This window comes from Triticum aestivum, chromosome 3B, assembly GCF_018294505.1.
Source record: "Triticum aestivum cultivar Chinese Spring chromosome 3B, IWGSC CS RefSeq v2.1, whole genome shotgun sequence".
NCBI lineage: Eukaryota > Viridiplantae > Streptophyta > Magnoliopsida > Poales > Poaceae > Triticum > Triticum aestivum.
This window is the reverse complement of record NC_057801.1, coordinates 76,617,072-76,638,108: the sequence shown is the minus strand read 5'-3', so window position 1 is coordinate 76,638,108 and position 21,037 is coordinate 76,617,072. Positions and strand designations below refer to the sequence as shown.

Genomic DNA, 21,037 nt, shown 5'->3' with positions numbered 1-21,037 from the left:
CAGTGCTCTAGTCACTTCACGCATTTACCGCATCTACACGCGCAGCTCATCTTCTTGAACAATCCATCTCCCCACCCACCCACCGACCAGAGTCCCAAGAAGAACAAGAAGGCGATCTAGCAGGGAGAATGCCATGGCCGCGCACGGGAGCTCACCCACCCTCCAGTTAGCGGTCAGCATTTAGGTTTTTGCCTATCAGCGATTTGTTCAGCAAGAAGCCGCCGCCAAAAAAGGTATGAACAGCCTCACGCTTTTCAGTAGCGATTTAGCAGTTCTTCCCTAAATCTCACTAGTTTGCCTGCGATTTCGGTCTGTAGTTCATGGTGTTTGTCGGAATGGATAATCATTTTGCCGCGGAGGGATCAGCAAGAGTTATGAATCAAGATACAGTGAGCGAGGTTTCCCCGGATGACTTAGATAGCGATGGCGATTGTTCTGGCGGATCCAGTGGTGTGGCAGGGACACCATCAATTACGTCTAGGCTCTCGTTGTTGAAGTTAGGCTCTGTTATTTCCAAGTTTTCGGACTTCAAGAAACAACTAGTCAGAGAAACAGGTTTTGATGGTTTGCTTCAGATTAAGTCATGGCAAAAAATCAATCTTAAGTACAGCACTTACCTCATGGATAGAGTCGATGTTGACAGCAGCGTGATCAACTTGGAAGGCCAGGGCATGCTTGAGCTTACAGACAAGTCAGTTCACTCTGTTTTTGCAATTCCATGCGGTGAGCTAGCAATTGGACCTGAAGGTGTCGAACCATCCGAAGCTTGCATTGAGTATACACGTTTTGCAGCTAGCATCAATGACAAAGGTACACACAGCTTGAAAGCAGCAGAGGCATACCTGCTACGGGACATCACAGCCCAGTCCAGACAGATTGATATCCAGTGTTTCAAAATTGCATTCGTCATCTTTGTAGTTGGCCATGTTCTTGCCCCATCAGCCAAGCATGATTACATAACAATAGATTTCTGGGCTGCCCTGAATGATGTTAGCAAAATCAGAAAATGGAACTGGTGCAGCTACCTTCTGAAGCACCTGTTCCATGCTGTCAGGAAATTCAAATCAGATGTCTCTAAGCGAAACCCAACCATTCACATTGTCGGATGCCATTTGTTCCTACAGGTATTAATCCGAGAACATCGACGACCACCATACTTTTTGTATTCGTTCACATCTTTGTTATCTGAATCTAACAATGATAGCTGCATTTGTTTCTGGTGTTCGTCCTGGACAGCCTAGACCTTGGTCAAATGAACAAGCCACACAGAATGCATCCAAGGATAGCACTTTTCGAGTATGAGTCCATGAAGAAGATGATTGAGATCATAGCGGTCAACATGGGAGGAGGTGAAATATCATACCACGGCGCCTCGGTCAGTTTACGAAAAACCATGCCAAAACAAGAACAGCGAATAAAACCAATTAGGCACAAAATGAGTTTTACCTAACGCCATTTTTTTTCTCTAGTCAGGCTAGGTCTGAACAAAACATCAGCAAGGGCCTCGTCTGCGCATCCACTGATCCTGCAGACGAAAACATTCCAAGGACATCTACCATGACCAAACGAGTCCAGATGCCCTCCGCGCCTATTTTAAGAGCTACCTACGCCAAAATTGGACCCCAAGATTTCTCAAACCATCTACGGACAAACCACCCATCAATAGTAAGTACATGTATCAATCTTTATATTTGCAACCAATCCTAATCCCAGCAAAGTTCATACAAATTTATGAAAATCATATTTCCCAACAGTCCAGCGAGAAGCTTGGGATACTCCTCCGAGAGCACAATGCGCGTGGGTTGGCCAACATTTCGGAGATGAGGCAGGCTTTTCTGAATGTGTGTTATATCGACTAGAGGGGGGGTGAATAGGCGATTTTTATGAATTCTTCACTGAGGAATTTGCCGGTGAGGAAATTTCTTAGCGAAGAACTACTTGCAGCGGAATAAGTACTCAGAAGTAAGCATAACAGGATACAAGCATGGTCATCATGATGAAATGAAGACTAGCACAGAGTACAGAAAGCGTAATCACAGGATAACAAGATGAAGATAAACAGACTGAAAAATTGAACTGAGGAATTTGAGAAAGTCTTCAGTCAAAGTCTTCAAGCACAGATATGAACAACATTAAACACAGTAATGAGGAAATGGAGGGGTTGAGGAAATAGAACCAGTTAGTTGGTGAAGACAATGATTTGGTAGACCAGTTCCAACTGCTGTCTCAGTTGTACGTCTGGTTGGAGCGGCTGAGTATTTAAACTCGAGGACACGCAGTCCCGGACACCCAGTCTCTGAGCCGCAACTCAGGACACCCAGTCCTCACCGTATTCTCCTTGAACTAAGACCACGCAGGTCTCGTCCAATCACTCGTGGTAAGTCTTCAGGTGACTTCCAAACCTTCACAGACTTGGTCACTCGGCAATCCACAATTCCTCTTGGATGCTCTAGGCCTTGACGCCTAACCGTCTGGAAGAAGCACAATCTTCAAAGGTAACAAGCGTCGGATCCACGCAGGATCAATTTCTTCAGTGGTGCTCAATCACTTTGGGTTTGTGGGGGTTTGGTTTTGGGTTTTTCCTCACTTGATGATTTTCGCTCAAAGTCCTCGGAGGATGGGTTGCTCTCAAATGACAAGTGTCAAGTTCTCTCGGAGCAGCCAACCAGCTAGTGGTTGTAGGGGACGGCTATTTATAGCCTAGGGAGCAGCCCGACATGATAAGACATAAATGCCCTTCAATGATATGACCGTTAGGTGGATAAGATATTTTGGGACAGCCGGCGCGCAGCACCGCAACGGTCGAAAATTTGACTCTCAAATTCCTCAGGGCTATCATGTTCCTCACTGTGTAGGCAATTCGCACTGGCGAATTCCTAACTCCTCAGTCAGAGCAAAGTCCTCAGTGACCAGAAGAACTGCGTCTCTGTCATTGAAGAAATTGACTGAACTGTATGAGATTTCCAATGGCTTCACTCGAAGGGATTGGTAGGTGTAGGATTTTGAGTTGAGCATCACATGGAAATTTTTCCTTAGTATTTCCTCGACCCCCTTTAACAGTACAATGTTTCCTATGACTCAAGAAAGAGAAAATGAAACTATGAAAACAAAAGTCTTCACGCTCCATGTTCCTCGAATGAATACCAAGTCTTCAAGGTCACACCAATTTCTTCACTTTCAAAGTCTTCAGAAATTCTTCAGAATATCAAAGTCTTCAGTTGAAGAACTTCATTTTTAGGGGTCGACTTTCTCTGTAAATATCAAACTCCTCATAGACTTATAGACCTATGTACACTCACAAACGCATTAGTCCCTTAACCTATAAGTCTTCAATACACCAAAATCACTAAGGGGCACTAGATGCACTTACAATCTCCCCCTTTTTGGTGATTGATGACAACATAGGTTAAGTTTTCAACGGGGATAAACATCTGAAGTGTAAATACTGATATTGAGGAATTTGATTGCAAGATATAGAAGAACTCCCCCTGAATATGTGCATAGTGAGGAATTTGCTTTTGAGGCAATGCACATTTGACGAATTGAATCATGGAGATCTCCCCCTATATCTTGTAATTCATACACGCATTTGATATATAATATGAAGAATTTGAAATGCATGATGAAATATGGTGCCTGATGTAATTCAGCATGCGTGCAATAATATTAACGAGGAATAAGCATGTAGAATAACACATCAAAAAGTATCGGAGCACAGTGCATCAAAAGTATCAGAGCACCATGCACCGTCCAAAAGTATCAGGGCACCATCGGGTTTAAGATTACAACTCGATCCAGTAAAAAGTTTCGGAAGAACGAGAGTTGTAACTTAACAAAACGTCCATAATATAAACCCGCTTGAAGACTAACTCAGATTTCCCCCCCTTTGTCATCAAATGACCAAAAGGATCGAAACTGAGGACTAACGCCCCTGAAGAATTTCAAGTTGATGGAGGAGCGCCAGCGTTGTCGGGGTTGTTTGTTGAAGTAGGGCCTGCCGCAGTGTCGTCCAAATCTTCATGCTCATCAGTTTCACGCGATGAAGAATAAGAGCTGGCCACCAGATCAGGAACTTTGACTCTCTTGAATTTCTTTGGAGGAGGTACAGACCAGTCAAATGCTTCCTGGAGACCCATATTCTTCAGTTCTTCCGCGCTATATACATGAGTGAGAACAACCCAGGTGCGGTTGAGGGTTTCATGAAGGTGATAATGATTTTTCTTCACTGCATTGTGTGTTGAGGTCATGTTGTGAAGAATTGCAGCAAACTGACGCTTCACCCATTTGTGATTGCGATCAACCTTCTGATGAAGACTGAGGAGTAACTCACGGTCAGTCATCACCCTGGGTGTTGTGGCTTGAGGCTTGTGCTTGGCTGAGGTATTTGCGGCAGTGTCATGTGTGGCAGAGTCGTCATTGGTAGAATAAGATGTAGCCAGACGAAATTGACCATCCAATGGACGAGTGCCTTCATCGATCACAACAGCTGCCTTGCCTTTATCATCAGATGATGAAACTGGTCGCTTGAGGACTTCAATGGGAGGCAAGTAGCTACCATGGTTCAGAGTGTCAGCCTTGTAATTCAGTGAAGATCTTGCCCTTATGAATCTCATAATCCAAGGCGCATAGGGCTTCAGCTCGAAAGGTGACATAGCAACATTAGCCAGAGTCCTCATGAAGAAATCATGGAAATTGACGGGAACGCCATGAATGATGTTGAAAAGCATGTTCTTCATGATGCCAACGACATCTTCATCATTTGAGTCGTGGCCTTTGATAGGACTCATTGTCTTCGTCAGGATGCGATAGACAGTCCGGGGTACATACAGCAATTCCTTGACGAGGAATTTGGTTCGTGGGGCCTGCCCAGGCTTCAAAGGCTTCATGAGCACTTGCATATAATGATTTGACAATTCAAGGTCATTGTAGATGCAACGTGCACTGTCATGGGGAGGATCAAGAGGAAGGACATGAAGCAATTCAGTTGTCGGTGCCTTGTAGTGAGTGTTTTCGGTCATCCAATCCAACACCCATGAATTGACATCATCAGCGTCTCCAGTGATATGCAGAGTGGCGTAGAACTGAAGAATGAGTTCTTCATTCCAATCACAGATGTCATTGCAGAAATTGAGCAATCCTGCATCGTGAAGAACACTGAGGACTGGCTCGAAGCATGGCAGAGATTCCATATCCACATGAGGAATATGTTCATGATCAAAGATTTTGTCCTTGTCGAACAGCACTGAGGAATAGAAGTTGCCTTGAGTAGCAGTCCAGAAACGCCTCTTCCTTATGCGAGCATAGTCATATGGATTATAATCAGTGAAGAACACATGCTCAGAAAAGAAGTCTTCAGCCTTGAATTTTTGCTTTCTTGAGAACGGATTCTTCGGCTTGGGCAGAGGAGTGTCAGTGATTTGCAGCACAACCTCAGGAATCACGAGCTCAGGCTCTGCAGGCTGAGGAATTTCTGGTTCCACCTCTGGTGCAACTTGAGAATCAGCAGCAGCAGGTTCTTCAGCACTAGTGGCTGGAATTTCTTCATGAACAGAAGGAGTGGGATGAGTTTCTTCAGAGCCCATCTAAACTGTGGTTGCCGGGGACTGAGGAATCTGTTGGATCGGTGTGAATGGAGGAGTATTGGGATGCTGACTTTCCCAAAAGTCATCATTCATCACTGGTGTAGTGCATCCAATATCCACATCTTCATTTTCATTTTCAATTTCCTCAACACCAGCCTCTTCAGCTGTGAACTGAGGCATAGGTGAAGAAACGACTGGCGTTGAAGGGAATGCTTCCACTTCAATTTCTTCATCAAGCTGCTCTGACGTAGCAGCAGAATGATTTTCTTCATCAGATCCGCTTGGGATCTTGTAGTCTTCTCCATAAGGAACAATTTCCTTTGATGACATGGAGGAAATCAGAACGGCATCAATAGGATTTTCAAGAGAGCTGGTCATAGGCTTCATTTTCTTCGCAGCCGAAGAATTTGATGCAGCTGATGCCTTCCTTTTCTTCATTGCAGCTCGCTCTGCAGCCTTGGTCTTCTTCACTTCATAGGCATAAGGAAGAATTGGAGTTGGTGTAGGTGCAGGAGGAGCTGAGGACTGTGGTTGATTTCCTTCAGGCGCAACTGATGCAGTTGCCCTGATCTCTTCAGTTTCTTCAGGCGCACCACTAGTGGATGCCCTGGCAATTTCTTCAGCGGCTGGGATGAAGTCATCAGCCCTGGAACTTGTATTCTCATCAGCAGGCTGAAAGTCATCAGCGGTGCTGGCATGTTCTTCAGCAGGCTGAGCAGAGTCTGCAGCCTGAGGATTTTCTTGTTGCGATGAGGCTGCAACAGTTGTCATTTTCTTCGTCAGGTTGACGAATCTCACTTTGGCTCCTTGCCAATCAGCATTGTATACATCGAAGTCTTTGCTGAGGGCTTGGATTTTAGATTGAGCCTTGAGAAGTTCTTCGGGTGTCGGTCTGACAACATTCTTCTTCAGAAGCTTCTCCTTTCTAGATTGAGCTCTCTTTATCTCTCTTGCCTTCTCATATTTCCATTTCTCTTGAGTGATGAAATGGGTCAGCATGTGACTTTGACCGGGAGTCAGAGGCAGATCAGGCATTGGAGTGTTTGGATCCTTGTGCCAGAGGTCAATGTAGTCGAGGATCTTCTTCGGATCCAAAAGTAGTGGCACAGATGTGCCTTTGGCTCTAGCGGCCTTCACCTGTCGGTCTCTGATGATTTCTGCAAGTTCTTCATCAGAAGCTTCATCATCAGATGGCACTTGAAATGCAACCTGTTTTTTCCTTGGACTTGGCCGAGGACCGCGTCCAGCTATTGCTTTAGTCTTCAACAGAGTGGGGCCTGATGAGGACATTGGTGCAGCTGAGGAACTCGCTGAGACACCAGAAGCAATTGAGAAACCCTGAGTCCTTTGACATGTAGCCAGATGCACATGAGTTGAGGACTTTGAGGGAGCTGCTGAGGACTTTGGTGGAACAGTAGCAGTCTGAGGAATTTGCCGTGAGGGCGCAGCTGACGAACTTGGCCGTGAGGGCGCTGTTGGTGAAGCACTTGGCTTACGAGCAGGCTTCTCAGCGGCAGCAGCAGCGGCAGAATCCTCATTGAATTTCCTCACTGCCTCCTTGGCTTGCCTTGCTAATTTTTCTTGGCGCTTAGCCCATTCTTCAGGAAAGTCTTCACCACTTTTGATGCTAGTGGGATCAGCTACTTGGCCAGGTGCCAATGGAGCTCTAGGGCACGGCGGATTGAGGGCGAATTTCTTCATGTATTTTGGAGTAACATATCGATATTCCCTCCATTCCCTTACCCATCTCCGTTCAATTCTCTGAATGCGCACCTTGCGCTGATTCTTGTTTTCTTTGCCAAACTTGGCTTCATCAGGTGTGCAATAATCCTTATAGAGTTCATCAGGGATTTCGAAAGCAGTCATGACCTCATGCCTCTTTCCTCCTTTCTGCGGTCTCTTTCCTTCAGCCATATTCTTCAGATGAGGAATTTGAACAACTGAGCACTCTGAAGAAGTATGCAGTTTTTCTTCGAGGAACGCTGCAAATGAGTTAAGTTGATGAGAACCTAGTGATTTAGCAGCGGTCATGAGTACCTGTGAATAGAGTGTAGGTGCGAGGAATTTGAAGAGGTCATATGCGTTCTCAGAAGGGTTTTTCGAAAAGGCAAGTTTTGAGGAATTCGACCAGTTGAGCCTTGAGGAATTTCACTAAGTGTTCTTGTCTTAGGTTCCAGAGTTGTACAGATCGAAAATCCGCACAATTGAGGAATCTTGAAGAAAATGAGTGCTTAGAGAAATGGATCAAGAGCATACAGTAAGTGAGGTGTTCAGATGTGTGAAGATTTGAAGAATAAAACACCTTTGAAGATTTTCAGGAAAACTTGAGAATCAAAGTGAGTAATAAAAGTAACTTTTAATTACCCGAACTGAAGAACACGACGAACTGAGATGAACAGATGTGAAGTTCGTCAAGTTAGATCTCCCACGCCCTAACTTGGCAGAGGGAGACAGCTACGGCGGCGGCGGAGTGAAGATTTCCGCAGCCGGCGCGAGTACGACGGCGACGAGGTCGAGGCAGTGAAGCTCTTCCTCACCGGCAACGATGGAGTAGCGGCGGCGCTAGGATTTGAGGAGCTCGAGCGAGAGACAGCGACCGAGCGGAGTAAATGAAGTGAGGAAGGGGAGAGGGGTATTTATAGCCACGGTAAAAACTGTTCGCCCGAAGATTTTGGGATGAACATGCCCCTGCCCTTTCTCCTTCAGGCGACATGTGTCACACACGTACTGTGCAGATGAGATCGTGTAAGATCGTGGGTGAATAAAATAATGCATCGTGGGATGCGGAACGGTTTGAGCGATAAAACCGAAAATCTGGATAAGATTTGTTTTAAAGTTTTGTTCGCAATTTCTTCAGCTGACAAGGACACAGTGAAGACTTTGAATGAGTTTCAAATAGAACGCACATGAAGAATTTGTGAATAGATTGGGTTGAGTATAGCATAGAGGGGGAAGGGTCCGATCACATTCACTTAGCAGAAAACGCAACTTGAAGAAATAGCCATAAGTGAATGCTGTAGAGGACATAAACTCATATATATATATATATATATATATATATATATATATATATATATATATATATATATATATATATATATATAGCCAATGAAGAAAAACGACGGAATTAGTGAAGATTTTGCAAAGTTGAAGAATTTGAAAAACTGAAGAATTTCAAAAATGAGGAAAAACTCAAATTGAAGATTTTCAACTTTTTGTGGTGGCGTGACCCACCGTATAAGAATGATGATTTCAGACACCGCGTACAATTGTCGTAGGGTTCTGAGAATCAAATTCTTCATTAATTTCTTCACACTTGGAGTGTTATTCTTCATTGATTGAAGAAAAACGTTTCTTCATGTGTTGCACATCTAAGTCATCAATTTTGCATAAGTGTTAGGATGTGTGTCCTTTTCAAAGAACATTCGAAGATTCTAAGATATTGAGCTCACACTGCAACTTGCTAAATCTCTTCTCATCCAAGGGCTTAGTGAAGATATCAGCTAGCTGTTCTTCAGTCTTCACGTGCTCGATGGAGATGTCGCCCTTCAACACATGAATAAGAGGGGTTAGGGTAAGCATATGAATAAGCAGAGTAATTCTTCGAGGACTTATGAACATAGTAGTTTGAAGAATAATGCACATATTCATAGCCCTTAGCTCTACCCTGCGAGACAAAGTTGTTAGCACGATGATAATCATATGAGGACTTTGATCCATGTGAGGAATTTGGTCCGTATGAGGACTTGGATCCATATGAAGAAGTTGGTCCATATGAAGAATTTGATCTGGGGTTCCTGTTCTTCACAGATGGTGTCATGAGGACATTCACCTGAAGACTTTCAACATAACTTTTGGGAACCCAGATTTTCTTCATAGGGGAACCGTTCCTGCAGTTAGTGCCAACATATCTAGCAAATACTTCACCATTCTGATTTTTGAACAGTTTATAGTTGGAGTCAAATGACTCATCAAAAGAATGAGGAGATTCACATGTAAAGCCAGATAAGTTAGATGGATCAACTGGAGGTCCCTTTGCAGCAACCCATGAGGTTTTGGGGTACTGCTCAGGCTTCCAATATGTTCCATCAGCATTAAGTTTCCTCTCAAAGGCAATACCCTCTTTCCTAGGGTTTCTGTTGAGGATCTGCTTTTTAAGCACATCACAAAGAGTCTGATGCCCTTTGAGGCTTTTGTACATGCCTGTCATGTACAATTCCTTCAGCCCCGCATTGTCAGTGATACTAGCAATGTCCTCAGATGAGGAATTAGTGATAGCAGAGGCAGATGAATAATTTGTAACAGTTGAAGCATTTGAACATTCAGGTGAAGAATTAGCAGATTCACGTTCAATGCACTTTAAGCATGGAGGAACAAATTCTTCCTGAGAAGCGCTGATTTGCTGAGCTAGTAATGAATCGCGCTCCTTCTGAAGATCTTCATAACACACTCTTAGCTTTTCAAGATCTTCCTTTCTTTGAAGAGATTCAAGAGAAAGCTTCTCGTGATCTTGCTTTTCTTGAAGAAATTCATAAGAAAGTTTCTCATGATCAGATAAGAGAGTGTTATGATGACTTTGAAGGTTATCAAACCTAGACTGAAGTCTCTGAAGATTTTTAGTCAGGGCTTTAGTGCGATCCATTTCTTCACCCAACATATCATCACTTTTGTCTAGCATGTTTTGAACCTTTTCAAAAGCCCGTTGTTGTTTTACAGCAATCTTAGCAAGTTTAGAGTAGCTGGGCTTGAGATCCTCATCAGATTCATCTTCACTAGATTCAGAGGAGTTATATTTGAGTACCTTTGCACCCTTCGCCATGAAGCAATAGGTGTGAGCGTAGCCATCATCATCTTCATTAGGCTTGTTGGTGGGGTCAGTTTCTTCAGTGTTGAAGATGGACTTGCTGACGAAAGCAGTAGCGACGGCCAGACTCGCCACACCAGATTCAGATTCTTCAGACGCCTCCTCTTCATCATTTTCCTCAGATTCGGCTTCAGAATCCATTTCCTTGCCAATGAATGCCCGAGCCTTCTTGGAGCTGCTCTTCTTGTGAGATGAAGACTTCGAGGATTTTGATGACGAAGATTTTGACGATTTCTTCTTCTTCTTCGCATCATCAGAACTGTAATCCTTGTATTTCTTCTTCTTCATTTCCTTTTCCCACTAAGGACAATCTTGAATATAGTGACCAGGTTTCTTGCATTTGTGGCACAGTCTTCTCTTATAGTCACTGGATGAGGAATCACTGCCTCTTGAGGATTTTCCAAAGCGACCACGTCTTGAGAACTTCTAGAATTTCTTCACGAGCAGTGCAAGCTCCTGGCTCAATTCTTCAGGATCACCAAGGCTACTACCAGAGTCCTCATATTCAGAATCAGACACAGCCTTGGCCTTCAGGGCACGTGGTTTGCCATAGTTTGAACCATAGAGATCTCTCTTTTCAGCAAGCTGGAACTCGTGAGTATTTAGCCTTTCGAGGATATCGGCAGGATCAAGAGACTTGTAATCAGCACGTTCTTGTATCATCAGTCCCAGAGTATCAAATGAGGAATCAAGCGATCTCAACAGTTTCTTCACTACTTCATGATCAGTGATGTCAGTGGCACCGAGGGCTTGAAGCTCATTTGAGATGTCAGTGAGGCGATCAAAGGTTTGTTGGACATTTTCATTGTCGAGTCTTTTGAAGCGGTTGAAGAGATTCCGAAGAACATCAACTCGAGAGTCACGCTGAGTTGAGACTCCTTCATTCACTTTGGACAGCCTATCCCAGATAAGCTTAGCAGTTTCCAAAGCACTCACTCTTCCATACTGTCCTTTACTCAGATGGCCACATATGATATTCTTCACTTGGGAATCGAGTTGCTTGAATCTCTTCACATCGGTAGCGTTCAGTGAGGGTGTGACAGAGGGGACACCATTTTCCACAACATACCAGAGATAGTTGTCAATTTCCTCAAGATGCATTCGCATCTTGTTCTTCCAGTAGGGGTAGTCCGTCCCATCATAGGTAGGACACCCAGTCGAGACCTTGATCATACCTGCGGTCGACATAACTAAAACTCCAGGCAGTTAAACCAAAATCACACAGAATAAGGGAGTACCTTGCTCTGATACCAATTGAAAGTGCGTTATATCGACTAGAGGGGGGTGAATAGGCGATTTTTATGAATTCTTCACTGAGGAATTTGCCGGTGAGGAAATTCCTTAGCGAAGAACTACTTGCAGCGGAATAAGTACTCAGAAGTAAGCATAACGGGATACAAGCATGGTCATCATGATGAAATGAAGACTAGCACAGAGTACAGAAAGCGTAATCACAGGATAGCAAGATGAAGACAAACAGACTGAAGAAATTGAACTGAGGAATTTCAGAAAGTCTTCAGTCAAAGTCTTCAAGCACAGATATGAACAACATTCAACACAGTAATGAGGAAATGGAGGGGTTGAGGAAATAGAACCAGTTAGTTGGTGAAGACAATGATTTGGTAGACCAGTTCCAACTGCTGTCTCAGTTGTATGTCTGGTTGGAGCGGCTGAGTATTTAAACTCGAGGACACGTAGTCCTGGACACCCAGTCTCTGAGCCGCAACTCAGGACACCCAGTCCTCACCGTATTCTCCTTGAACTAAGACCACACAGGTCTCGTCCAATCACTCGTGGTAAGTCTTCAGGTGACTTCCAAACCTTCACAGACTTGGTCACTCGGCAATCCACAATTCCTCTTGGATGCTCTAGACCTTGACGCCTAACCGTCTGGAAGAAGCACAGTCTTCAAAGGTAACAAGCGTCGGATCCACGCAGGATCAATTTCTTCAGTGATGCTCAATCACTTTGGGTTTGTGGGGGTTTGGTTTTGGGTTTTTCCTCACTTGATGATGTTCGCTCAAAGTCCTCGGAGGATGGGTTGCTCTCAAATGACAAGTGTCAAGTTCTCTCGGAGCAGCCAACCAGCTAGTAGTTGTAGGGGGCGGCTATTTATAGCCTAGGGAGCAGCCCGACATGATAAGACAAAATGCCCTTCAATGATATGACCGTTAGGTGGATAAGATATTTTGGGACAGCCGGCGCGCAGCACCACAACGGTCGGAAATTTGACTCTCAAATTCCTCAGGGCTATCATGTTCCTCACTGTGTAGGCAATTCGCACTGGCGAATTCCTAACTCCTCAGTCAGAGCAAAGTCCTCAGTGACCAGAAGAACTGCGTCTCTGTCACTGAAGAAATTGACTGAACTGTATGAGATTTCCAATGGCTTCACTCGAAGGGATTGGTAGGTGTAGGATTTTGAGTTGAGCATCACATGGAAATTTTTTCTTAGTATTTCCTCGACCCCCTTTAACAGTACGGTGTTTCCTATGACTCAAGAAAGAGAAAATGAAACTATGAAAACAAAAGTCTTCACGCTCCATGTTCCTCGAATGAATACCAAGTCTTCAAGGTCACACCAATTTCTTCACTTTCAAAGTCTTCAGAAAGTCTTCAGAATATCAAAGTCTTCAGTTGAAGAACTTTATTTTTAGGGGTCGACTTTCTCTGTAAATATCAAACTCCTCATAGACTTATAGACCTGTGTACACTCACAAACGCATCAGTCCCTTAACCTATAAGTCTTCAATACACCAAAATCACTAAGGGGCACTAGATGCACTTACATTTTCAGTCATCAATGTTCACATTTGCGGACAAACTCATCAACTGCATAGCTGAGAACTGCACTTGTTGCAAGGCCAATGGGCGTAAACATTGCATCATGAAGAGTGAAAACCATAGCGATCGCCCCAACTTGGCGACCATCCCTATGCAAGACAAACTAGACCACACGTTTGTCACCCCCGTTGCCAATAAGGTTGCCTCCAGGCTTCCCGGACAACTTGAAAATGAAGATTTGTTTCAGAAAAACGCTACCATTTTGCCTAGGATGACCAGCTCAATATACCAGTTATGAATTTTTAACAATGCCTAATATAAAAGTGATGTGTTGTCATAGGTAGCTCATCTGCCAATAGCTCAATTGCACGGAAGAGGGGGGTTGTGTTCAGCCCGTCCATCCAGGGGGAATCATCGAAGAAGGTCTGTGTGCGACTGGACGACCCACTCCAAACTATTAGCCCTTCAGCTGTCGATACTATCAACAACTCATCTTTGTCAGCAAAGCAAGATAGTCGCCGTGAGGTTGCCGATAGTATATATGCATTCTTTGACGACCTGACTGCTAGCATTGTTACATACTATGCTGAGCAACGCCCGAGCTCTGGATATGTGACATTCGGAACAACGAACGACAGCGTGCCAGCCAAAATTCGGATTACTAAATGCAACATCACCCGTGACCCATGGGCAATTGGGTCAGTCCCTTTGCCTCCGGCAGCTCCAGTTCTCAGGGCCATAAAAGATTGGTTTGCTGGGTCAGCCACTCTTATTCTTGAAAGGTAGTCGCAAACCATTCACCGAACATTTTTCTTTTGGCAAATCTATGAGCCCAATTTCTCACTATACATTTTGCCTTCAGGAAATGGATTATGCATCCGAAGCCGAGACTCATATTACTTGATGGCATTGAAATCAAGCAACAACTATCAGGCAAAGAACAGCTTAGCCATGAGATGTGTGCTGCTATCTTTAGGAGACTGTCACAGATGGACAAGAGCTTCACGAAGGACACATTGACCATGTTTTGGAGGAAGTTTCTAGAGCCCGACTTCGCTGTGAGTCCTACAATTAACCCAAGGAAAATATTTATCTTCATTCTCACCTTTTTAATAACTATGTTTGCTAAGGATGTCACATTTTTTTCAGACTGCGGTTTTGTCAAATGCGGATCCATTGACGATCCAGTCAATCCGTGCAACATTTACCGAAGAAAACGAGATTTTCAGCCCAGCCTCTAGCCGGATGGTAAACCTTAAACCTAAATCACAAAGTCAAGTCCCGTTTTATAATTATTTTTTCATGGATGCTTCATGTACTATATGTTTTTCGCCAGTGGCATATCCCTGCATTGCTGCCCGACGGCTGGTCCGTCTACTCATTTGACATGCTCAGAAGAAGGATTGCAGTACTTGACCCGGCAGTTGGACCATTTGGGTTTAGCAACCGAAGGATCAACATGCACACATACGTATCTGACTTGCTACACGCTGCCCTCTTCAGATGCATCCAATCCCTGTATGATTCCTGGCATTGCAGTTCCGGAGAATGGACCCGGGCATTTCCTGTTATCATGGTAGAGAACATTGATAAGTAAGTTCCAGAAAAACATATATCATATACTGCAGATTTTGGTTGGTACGAACGCTCTCTAAGTTGTCCAGAATATATTTTCCCACAGGGAGGACTACGGTGTGTGCTCTTCGTTCTTCGCCAGGAATTATGATGGCGACAAACTGCAGATCCCACTAACCAAAGTAAGCAGCTTTTTAGCAACAACCCCCCCCTCCCCCCCCCCCCCCCCCCCCCCCCCCGCGGTACCTTTCCTGATGTGTACTAACTAGCATCACAAATGCACACTAGGCAAACCTGGAGATACATAGGAACCTGATGTTGTACGAGGTTATGCGCCTTTAGGGCAATGAATCGCCAGTGCCTTCTGATGCACTTGAAGCTATCAAGGGATCATTCGTAGCTCTGTGACCAGCCTGTCTATGCTTATGTCATGTACATCGACTCACCCGCCGCCACCAATCTATCTTTAAGAATACTAGCTATCCGCAAGATGTTTTAAGTGGTCCCTTAAGCACTAGCAAGTTATGTTTTTTGCTAGATGCAGTCTTGTTGTCAAACAAAATTTGAGAGGCACGTTGTTTCTAAATTTGGACGCTGCCAATTCAAATTGTATCAGCCCATTTGTCCTTAAGGGATGCCCCCATCTGTTTAAATGGGAAACCATATGTTTCTATGATCGGAAAAATAACATCTTTGTTTGGTTAGGAGTGAAATCCTTCCATTAGACAAGTTTTTTCATCATACCCATTTTTTTTACCATATTGGGTTTTCGGAAACAACACCTTTTTGTGAATCCACGGGTACAACAGACTTGACATTGATAACTGGTTCTGGTACATGATCAACGGGTAACTAATAAATTAGGATGCGGTCCACAACTCCAAGCTACTACAAGATACTCATAATACTAGCAATCTACTGAATGATACATTCTCGACTATACTAGAGTTACACAGCCATGAACAGCATGTAGAATGCCAGAGCTACAACAACCACACACATAGACTTCATCAGGTGGTGTTTGCCCACAATGTGAGCAGTACCATCATGCTGGCGGGCAACACCAGCCACACCAGCCACCATGATCTTCTCACCGCTATACATGGCCAGCTCCATAGCTTGTGCAAGCTGGTGAGATAGATTTGCCGACTCATTTTCTGCCGCCCTTGCTGCATCTTGCAGAACAGCGTTTGTCCTCTGAAGTAACCAGACCTGGTCCCTAAGATCGATTACCAACTGCTTAAGGAAAGGATTTGTGATCGGATCATCGTGCCACTGGTAGAACTCACACCCCCCCTCTGCCAAATGACCAGAACACGGATCAAATTTAAGACCATTGATTCTATCAGAAACACAGACAAATAGCCAGAAACATGCCAAGAGATTCCATGAATGCACTCACCCTTGCGTGGTAACATGTCTTGTATCTCCTTCCTAGATTCTCGTCGCTCCATGAGATCCACATAGCCGCCTTTGGCTTCTCACGACAATCGCATGGTGTGAACGGCTCATAGTCCAGGGTTCCTTCTCTGTACCTCACTGGTGATCTCACTTGGCCAGAAATCACTCTACGATAGGAGGAACGAGCCCTGGAGGAAGAGGAAGCAGAGGATGCCATTTGCTCGTATTTTCTGAGAGCTTGCTGGTTGGCAACAGCAACCTGCACCATGGGCTCTTCTTATAGAGCACTCATGCACCAACGACTAGTTCAGAATTCAAAAGGGAAAGATACGTTGAGCAAAAGGAACCATCACATCAAACACACGATGCATGGCAGTACATTAATAGCATACGTTAGCTCACAAGTAGCAGTTCTGTTGAAACTAAACAAGCACCATCAGTCACAATGGTTTGACCAAAAGACAGCCACTTTGCTTGTCCATGGCATTGCAAAATGATTCGCCCCTACGATAACAACTTCCTAAACCGCCAGCACACCTCTACTGCGCGCAATCTAATCTTCATCAGTGAGCTGCTCCATGATCCCTGGGCGTGGTGCAGTGTTCCCCTTTGCAGCGATCGTCTCGTACAACATCCTCTTCCTCCTAGTCGCCAGACCAACCTATTGCAAATACAATAACCGATTTGTCATTTTCTGCTGGATACAGAGAAGTTTTTGACTTTCTTAGCATTAATAGCAGCTCTCTTACCTCCGGCACATCGTGCTCCAGACGAGTCTCGTTGAAGTTATCTGCATAGTAAGCTATGTAGCCAGGAGACTCACCACTGCAATCACAAACATATACATCAGATAAACATTCTTTTTCTGCAAACATACTTTGGGACAATGAATAATCAACGCACCTGCCACATGCAACATGCATGTTTCTGTTGTACCTCACTGTCCACTGAGACATGTCCATCTGCCATCCATCATCCAATAAGGCACCTGCGCGCTTCATGCCATTAAGCATAAGCAATATTGTCTTCCCGTGCTTAGCTCTGTATGCATCCGAACTCATCCGTGTGAGAACTGGGTCCAGCACGTTCAGTCTCTTCATAAGCATGTCAAACACGTACAAGCATCAGTCTCTCATCATTGAGACAGGCATCATTATCTGCATCAGCATGGGAAAGTTCAAATTTGGGCAACAACAGTCACAACGATTTGACAACACCTTTAGGAAACGTACCAGGCGACAGAATTTCAACTGAAAGCCAATGCTTCCCGTAGAAAGCAAGCTCCGCAACACGGCAGGCCCCTCCGGATCCATGTGGTTCTCAAAGTGCAACTACACCAAAGAAATAAGTTTTGTCAGCATCGGATACATTAGATGATCTTATACAAAGTTTAGGGTTTCACATTCACTTACAGGCACGTCAGGAGATGCAAACCCCCTCCACACTGGTAATCCAACCATGTCAACCATCTTCATCTCTCTCTCATTGAAGCCACGTACCCAAGCCTCCATCCCATTGTAGTGCATCTCCCCTGTCAGACTGTATTGGTACTTAATCTTGTTGCCATCCAGTTTCAAAGGTGTTGGTCGCGAGCTGTCATACCAAACACTAACAAGACAAACAACAAATTGTTAGTTAATTTGAAGCAAACACAAAAACATTTGCAGCAACTATATGCATTTAGTCTCACCTTCCAAGAGTATCCCTGCATGTGAGGTACTCGACGCCATCGTAAAATCCAAGGCAAACATGATCGGGATAGTGGACCTGCTCCAGCTCAAACTCGAAAGGCGAGTAACCATAGTCAAGCTCTTGCACGTGGTATGCATCTGGATGAACTATAGCTGCACATAATAAGAATTATCCATGTCAATATATCTAACGCGGCCCAGGAATGCTCAAGCGTGATCACCAAATAAATCATACCTAGAGGATTAGGAATATCAGAAGGGCTTTCCTGAACTCCAGGCAGAGTTAGCCTTTTGTTGCGTATCGGAGTGTACTTAGCAATGGATCTGGCATGCGTCCCCTCGTCAGCAGCACCAGCTTGTCCAATAGCCGATTGAATCACATAATCTGCATTCAAACGAACCGACAAGTTACATGCCACAAATGTGAAACAATTGCAGAATCGTTTGTAGGTCATTCAGTTGTATACCTTCAGTCATCACATAGTACATAGACGTGTCAACTAGCCCACTGGGGGTCTCAGGCCCGGACAGATTTTGTGCAGAGGAAGGAGCAAGAAGCTCATGCATGGTCTTCTGACGAGCGGCCCGGGGAGCTATGTCTGATATGCATACAAAATGAAAATGCATCAGATGTCACATCCCTAGTTTCTGGCATTGCTCTAGGCTAGCTTCATGTGTGCATCATGTCTATATTTTTGAAACTTGAATTGAGGAATATTGGAAGCCTCAAAACCCTAAATAAAAGAGGGGCAAAAACCCTAGAAATCTCATTCATTGCTCCAAAAGGCTCTTCTTAAATGTTTGATAATTTTTGGTAAGGGTTCTGGTCCCAACCAAAATATTGAACATTTTTAAGGATTTATTTTTGGGACTTTGGATTTAATTCATTAGTTATTTGAATTTGAATTATATTCATATAATTAGAATATAATTTCAAATACCCCCTGAAATATTTTATAAGCTTTTGGAAAAGTCAATCTAGCAATATAAAATATTCAGAGGAGCTTTGGCATTGTTTGAATTATTATTTTAATTCAAAACAGTGGCAAAAGAATTTAAAAAAAAAGAAAACAGAACTGAAATAGAAATAAAAGAGAGAGAGAGAAGGAAGTACCTGGGCCACTTACCTGTAGCCGGCCCAGCTCTCCCCCCCCCCCACCTGGCCGGCCCAGCCCACCTCCTCCCCCTTGTCTTCTTCCTCCCCTCGCACCGAAGCAGCTCGGTGGCGAGCGCCGACGCTGCCCCGGCCACCTCCTGCTTCCCCCCCCCTAGCCACCTCCTGCTTCCTCCCTGGCCTCCCCAGCGACGCCCCGGACGACGCCACGCACCCCCTGCACCGCTCCCCTCTCCCCGTGCCCCTCTTCCCCCCTGTTCGCCTCTCCCTCTCGCTCACCGAATGCGCCCGCCGCCACCGACGAGCACCACCGCACCCACCGTCTCCCCCTCGACCCCTCGCTGTGCTTGCGAGCTCCGCCTCGACCCCCTCCTTCCTCCCCACCGACCCACGGCCCCCCCGGAAGCCCCGCAACGCCGCCACCATCGCCGTTCCGTCGCCGGCCACCGAAGCTCGCCGCCGTTCGATTCGCCGCCGACAGGACATCCCCGAGCCCACTGACCAACCCTGCGGAACCGCTGTGAGCTCCTCTGCCGTTCGCCCCTTTTTCCCGTCGCTCCGCACGCTCCCTAGCGCTAGCGCTGCCGTGCCCGAAGCTCGCCGCCGCCGCGCCTCATCGCCGGCATGGCTAGAGCCACCACAGCTCGAATCCGAGCACACCGATGTGCTCAGAGAACTCCCAGGAGGCCGTAGCGCCCACCAGCCCCTCCTCCCATGCACCATAGCGCCATCTCCGCTGTTGCCCGAGCTCCGGCCGCCGCCGCGAGCTCGCCTCCGGCGAACCCCGGCCACCCCCGCACCTCCCGTTGGTTCCTCTAGATGCGCACGGGCGCGGGCTACCTCCTGGTGCCCTTGGCGCGTCGATCCGATGCCCCTAGCGCAAGTCCGGCGTTCCCCCGCCGTGCGGAATGGTCGCCGCCGGCGAAACTCCGGCAGGAGCTGATGTGGCCGGTCATTAGGGACTAACTACCCCGCTAATCACCCACTAGGCCACTGACAGCGGGCCCCACCCCTGGTCAAACCCCAGTCAGCGCTGGGTTTGACCGGGATTAGCTCCTGTGTCACTGACGTGTGGCCCCCACACGTCAGGTTTGACCTGGACCAGCCCGTTGACCCTGCTGACGTCACTGTGACGTGGGGCTGACGCAATAAACCATTTTCTGGATTTTTTATAATTCAGGAAATTCCAGAAAATTATATAAACTTCTATAAATCATAGAAAATTAACCGTAACTCCAAATTAAATAATTTATATATGAAAAATTATCAGAAAAATTCAAGGAATCCATCTGTACCATTTTCATGCATGTTAGAACAACTTATAGCTGCTGTTTAGCACAAATCATATAAAGGGCATTTAAATAATCACATATGGAGTTTGAATTTGAATTTTATATTCAAACCAACTTCATTTAATCTGTTGCTAGTTGCATTAGCCCAAAACACATTCATTTTGCCATGTCATGATCATGCATCATATTGTGCATTGCATTGATTGTGTTCCCTTCTGTGTTGCCGGTATTTGTCCCCTCTCGATAGACATGATACCGATGATGTGATCGTTGACACTGATGAAGACTCAATGTTATCTTCAGAAGTGCCAGGCAAGCAAAACCCCCTTGTTCATTCCGATACAATCCTACTCTCTCGCTCCTGCTCTCTTTTACTGCATTAGGACAACAACGATTCATCTGTTACTTGCTGCGGTAGCTGAACCCCTTTATCCTTTGCATGACCTGTCATTCCACAGTAAATAGATGAAACCCACTAGTATGAGTAGGAATTGTTTGAGCCCTGTTGTGCCTACTCATTCATGCTTGTTTGTCATGCCTGCTACTGCTTAGAGTTGAGTCAGGTCTGATTCATCGGGGATGAATCAGAGGCGTGTGAACATGTCCTACTGTGTGTGAGCTAAGTGTGTGAACACGATTTGGTAAAGGTAGCGGTGAGAGGCCATGTAGGAGTACATGGTGGGTTGTCTCATTGCAGCCGTCCTCAGGAACTGAGTTCTGTGTTTGTGATCCATG

General features: G+C 45.3%; 1 long non-coding RNA gene across 2 annotated transcripts; it reads left to right on the top strand.

Moving 5' to 3' along the window:
* LOC123068701 (uncharacterized) lies at positions 1-20,615 on the top strand. 2 transcript variants are annotated; one of them, XR_006431958.1, is made up of 11 exons: positions 1-233; positions 318-1,124; positions 1,237-1,375; positions 1,474-1,665; positions 1,755-1,910; positions 13,570-14,011; positions 14,092-14,287; positions 14,379-14,477; positions 14,566-14,822; positions 14,911-14,986; positions 20,550-20,615. It is a non-coding gene; the product is annotated as an uncharacterized lncRNA (long non-coding RNA). The 2 variants fall into 2 exon arrangements; XR_006431957.1 differs by lacking the exon at positions 20,550-20,615 and adding an exon at positions 15,093-15,533.
* The last annotated feature ends 422 nt before the right edge of the window (positions 20,616-21,037 follow it).